Source organism: Galeopterus variegatus, unplaced genomic scaffold (assembly GCF_000696425.1).
Source record: "Galeopterus variegatus unplaced genomic scaffold, G_variegatus-3.0.2 Scaffold8357, whole genome shotgun sequence".
Classification (NCBI taxonomy): Eukaryota; Metazoa; Chordata; class Mammalia; order Dermoptera; family Cynocephalidae; genus Galeopterus; species Galeopterus variegatus.
In genome coordinates, this window is record NW_007734468.1 from 65,112 (window position 1) to 70,993 (window position 5,882).

Below are 5,882 nucleotides of genomic sequence, written 5' to 3' on the forward strand. Positions count from 1 at the left end.
CCCAGCCCTGGGGACAGAAGCCCTCCTCTGAGCCTCCACCCCTGTGAGCTGTGTGGTCCAGGAAGTACTTGATCCGCTGGTGGCAGCACAGCCTCCTCCCATGTGGGTGGGGACATAACAGCACCTGCCACTGTTATGAAGGTGACATGGGGTTGTGCGCGTAGGCACCTGGCAGGTGGGGTGTGAACACCTGTCAGCTATTGCAGCGATTAGGCCCAATGTGAAATGGGTGGTGCCTTCACCGTGACAGTCCTGGGGCGACAGCAGCAGGAGGACTGGCTCACGCGTGCGCACACTTCCCGCGTGTGCCGGGCGCCCTGCACTCGCACTTGCTCGCTTCCTCCTCACAACACCCCGGGGAGGAGCTGTGTTCATGCCCATTTTACAACCGAGGAAGCTGAGGCTCAGGGAGGTGACCCCATGGCTCGTGAGGGCAGGCGGGGCTCCAGGATGGTCAGATTCCCGCCGCCGTGCTCTGACCCACTGCAGGGCCCGGGTGGAGCTGGCACAGGCAGGTGCCCAGGCAACCCCTCCCCACCCTGCTGACTGTCACCCGGATCCAGGCTGGTGGCTGGGTGACCTCTCTCCCGACCCTGTTGTCTGTCCCCCCTAGTGCTCCAGGGCCCCAGGACCTGCCTGTGCTGTGGGGAGATTTGCCCACCGTCCTGGCTGCCTCCTGCCCAGGACGGTGGATGGACACATTCTGTGTCATCAGTGGTGGGGACACAGGATGGTCAGGCTGGGGTTGGTGTTCTTGGTTGTGAATTGGCAACTTACATTCTCTGGGAAACAGTATACACTTATGCAGAACATAGCATATGCTAACGATGGATAATTACATTCCATATTTATAGACTTATCAAAATATGCAAAAACCTCTTTCAACAATTATACACCTACGGGCACATTGCAGTTTAATAACTACATGCAAGGCTCCTTGCCAGCACCGTAAATGTGAGCTTGGCCACCATGTGTGACTGGGAACCTGAGCCCCGCCCTGCTGGGGAGGCCTCGCTGTCACTGCTGCCAGTCCCCATGCAGACCTGAGTCCATCGTGCCCTTCCCAGTGGGCTTCCTGGTTCCCCAGAGAGATGGCCTGGTCATGGGACCTTGTGGCGGTGGAGAAACCCTGAAGACCATGGAGAGCAACATTCCCATTTTATAGATGGGGAAACTGAGGCCCATATACCCATTTGATCACTCACCCAGCAGTTTACTGAGTGCCTACTTTGTGCCCTGCTTTGTTCTAGGCACTGGGGATGTGTCTGTGAACAAAACTCAGCCCCTGCCCTTGCAGAGCTGGCATCTGGTTGGGGACACAGAGAGCAAATGAATGAATGCCAGGGAGGGATGAGCAGGTGAAGAGACCTGAAGTGGGCAGAGGCAGGGAGTGAGGGACGGGGGCACAGAGGGGGAGGGAGGACCTGGCTGAGCAGGTGACATGGAGCTGCACCGAAGGAAGTGAGGGCAGAGCCGTGCCGACACCTGGGACGACATGCACAGATTGGCAGGGACCAGCTGCCCAGGGAGGACGTCCCTTCACCCGCTCACGTCCATGTCTCCCCGTCACATGAGGGCAAAGGAAGCAGGCGGCTGTTCTCAGACCTCGTGTGGGCTTAGGTAATCGATCACAGTCCCTGCTGCTCCGGGCGCCGACAGGACATCATCCCAGGAGCAGAGACAGGCCTGGGTCCCTCCTCGTTCTGACACGTCCTTCTTCAGCTCTTGGAGCATCTGTCCCAGACTGCTGGACTGGGTCATCTTGGAGGTGTCCTTCCAGCCCTGCTTTTGGGGATAGATGGAAGGTAGCAGGATAGAAAGACCCGGATCCTGGTCTGCTCCAGAGCCCTCCCCCAGCCCCTGCCTCACCCTGCCTGGGCTTCTCTGAGCCCAAGACATTCACATCACATTTTCAAGGTTCTGCGATGTCCATGTTCCAAGTGTCCAACATTGTCCCATTCTACCATCCGACTGTGTTGTTGTTTTGTGAAACTTTGATTTTGGTGGTTTTATTATCTTTATGTCCAGTATCTCTAATCTTCAAAGATTACAGCATTTGGTGATTCCACTTTGTTTTGACATCCTCTGATTCTGACTTGGGGAGTACAGCCTTCCGTGACCCTGAAGTGCACAGTACCTTCCACCTCCGGTACGGACATTCAGTCCCCTAAGGCTTCGAGTTACTCCCTAAACACTTTCCGTTTAATCATGTCCAGTAAAGCATCCAAGGCCCACTCTGGGGCTCACTTTGGACTTTCTGAGTTTATGACTGTCATATAATGTTATGAGCCATGACGATGGCAATTAGAACAATTATGTTGGGTCATAAACTCCCACAGTGAAGCAGAACCTCTCCCAGTGAGGCCTCCAGTCACCCCAGCTGTGCCTGACAGGTGTCCACTGAGTGGACAGCACTGGCTACAGTTACAGTGACTCATTCTGGGCTCCCTGGGCAGAGGGCGCTGTCCCTTTCCAGCAGTGCTGCCCTGTGGCACCTGGGTCCCTGCAGGGAGCCCACCCAGGCTGTTGGGGTTCCAGGCTCCCCCTCCCTTTCCTACCCTGGGCCCTCATGTTCTCTCTTCCCTCCCTGCTCCCTGGTTTCCAGCCTGGCTCTTCCACTTCCTCGCTGTGAGACCTTAGGAAGGTTACTTAACCTCTCTGAGCTTAGTCCCCTCAAGTGTGAGTTAAGGATGACAGTAGCATCCACCTCATGGGCGGGGCCAGGATTAAAGGTGGCAACACATGGGACAAGCTCAGTGAAGGATTCTGTTATTATTACTCATCTGTTGTGTCAGGGCTGGTGATTTCTATGGCCCCAAGTGCCCAGGTGGGCAGCTCCTCCTGCACCTGGAGGGCACCACCCCTACCCCCTACCCCCAGACCTAGCACTGTTGGGGCAATGAGGAGAAGAACAGGCCAGACACCACAGATCTGGGTTCAGATCCAGCCTGCAGCACTCACTCGCTGTGCCACCCTGGTCAAGCGGCTTAACCTCCGTGAGCCTCATTAGTTTTCCCCTCTGTAAAATGGGCACAATAGTACTGACCACATGGGGTTATTGTGAGGAGTTCGTGAGGGTACATCGACTGGAGGCAGATTCCTCGGCTCAGATGACACTTCCAGGGAGCACTTGGGGGGGGGGGGCTCTGGACAAAACACAGGGTCTCTCTGTTCCTCGGATCCTCATTTGTAACATGGAGACTGTGACCGTCTCTGCTGCATAGGAAGCTGTGGGGACTCTAGGACCTAATGTGTGTTAAATGCTTGGCCCACCATGAGCACTCAATGCACACTAACTGGCATTTTTACTGTTATTATTTCTATTATTATGATTTTCTGTTTGCAGAGAAATACCCCCATCTGTCTTGGTGCATCAAGCCCTTGGCACAGGGTCCGGTCATAGCAAAGTCCCCACACTCACCAGAGCAGGAAGAGTGGCGACTTGGAGCAGACTGCTTGGGTTCAAAGTCCAGCTCCATCACTTCTGAGCTGTGTGACCTTGAATGAGTTTCTAAACTTCTCCAACGTTCAGTATCTTCATCTGTAAAATAGGGGGAGGGGGTGGGTCACAACACTGCCTCCTTCACAGGGTTGTTGCAAGAATCATGTGAACTAAGCCGTGTAAAGTGCTTAGCACAGTGCCTGGCACACAGTAAGGGCCAAACCAGGACTAACTCTGATTACTCCGGGCCTGAAAGAGTGGTGGCATGGAGGGGCCTCTAACGAGCTCCCTTTCTGCCACCACTGCACTTAGAGATGAAGGAACTGAGGCTGAGAGACACTAAATTAAATGTCTGGGAACAAGACATTATGTGACCGTGCTACATTACACGGAGTGAACAATTAGAGAACAAAATGATCTGTAATAAAGGGCTAATTGGGTGGGACAGATGCTAAGTGTATCAGGAGCCTGAGACGAGGGAGCGAAACAGGCAGCCTGGGACAAGGACGGCCTCGGCCAGGGCCCAGGTGTTCTTGTTAATGACATGGATCTTGCCCCTCGGCATAAGTGATGCATCTTTACTGTGACGCATCTGGCAAGTGCAAACATTTACATAAAGTGAATATAAATTGATATCTTGCCTTCCGAAGATAGTAGTTTTTACATATTAATGCCTTTTCATTCCTTTTTCTGTTCATATGTAGGTGTATATTTTCACAATCGCTTTCACGTCGGTGTGACTGTCGGGACAGGTTAGGAAATGACACAAAAACAGCCCCCCAAGCAATGAAGGTTCCTTCTTGCTCTCACTACGTGTCTCTGTGGTCAGCAGGAGGGCTTGGCTCGTCACGGACACGAGGGACTGTCTCTGAGGGAGGCTCTGCCATCGTAGGATGTCAACCTCTCAGCACGTGCTTCTGCAGTTGCTGGGGCAGGGAAGGACAGACGGCAGAATTGAGCTCAAGGCTCCCACCTGGAAGGGACGCTCACCGCCTCCATTCACATCTCCCTGGGCAGCGCAGGTCTCATGGTCACCATGGAGACGTGCCATCCTCCTGGGAGCACAGAAGGAGAAGTGGACATGGGTGAACCCCAGCTGTGTCCACCGCGTGGTGCAGGTACAGATTCGGGGCTTTCTTACCTGCTACTCCAGGCTGACCAGTGTCCCGTCTCCATTACGTATTCTTGGAAATCATCCATTTAATTAATATTACTACTAAACTCCCTGTTTTGAAATTTAAACAGTTTCAACTTCCCTGCTACTCCAGGCTGACCAGTGTCCCGTCTCCATTACGTATTCTTGGAAATCATCCATTTGATTAATGTTCTATAATTTACTAAATAATCTCCTATTTATATACTTTGGATTGTTTAATATTTTACGACCATAAATAAAACAGCAATTAACATTTTCATTCTTTAATTTTCCTCTCAATTTCTATTTTGTTAGAATAGCTTCCAATAAGGAAATGCTGGGTGAAATAGTGTGCACTTATAAAAACTACTAGTGCCTACTGTCTATGAAGTGAGTAATCCTCGCGGTCCATCAGTAGTTGTGAGTACTTGGGTCACCGCCCTCCTTACCTGGCATGGCCACTGGAGCCATCAGGAGTGTCCCTCACAGAGGCTCTGCTGGCGAAGGGAGGAGCACCTGGGCTCTGGGGTTGGGAATGTCACTGCCCTGTGCACCGGCCATGGCATCAGCTGGGCCAGTCCTCTTTCAGACCTGAGTCCACCCTGCAGGATGGGGCCGTGTACTCTCTGTCCTACTCACTCTTCAGGAAACGGGATCTATAAGGGGCTTGGTAAATTGTGAACGTTGTTACCAGTTACCAGGACAACCTCATGGAAGCAGCGACAGCAGGGGCAGCATCACATGGCAAGGCAAAGGCAGAGCTGGGTGGGGCTTCCCCACCCCACTGAGGGCTCGCCTTCCTCATGTGGCATCTTAGGGACATGTGAAAGGAACTGGGTACTTCCCAGGGTTGCACCAAATTCCCAGATGCCTATCAAATGAGAATGAAAGTTGTGAAAGTTATCTGTGTGAAAATTCTAGGCTACAAGTAACAGTAAAAGCAAAAAAAGCCACCAGTCCCCTGTCCTGAGAGAGACTGTGTGGGACCAGCCAGTGTCCAGGGGGCAGGAGGGGTGGAGCAGGGAAGTGGGCAGTGAAGGGTTGGCACAGGCAGCCACTGATCTTGGTCCCCCCTAAGGGCATTTGGGGCAAACCTGGCCCAGCCCCCTCATGGCCAGGACCTGCCTCTGCTCACAGCCAGCATGGAAGGCTCCTGTGACCACATCTGAGTTTACACTAAACAGTCTTTGAGTTTTGCTGGCATAGGCCCCATTTTCCTGGGCAGGGGTCTTGGGAGCCTACGGTGGCAGAGCTGGATGCAAAAATAATAAAAAGAAGAAAAAATCCCCATATCACAAGAGATAA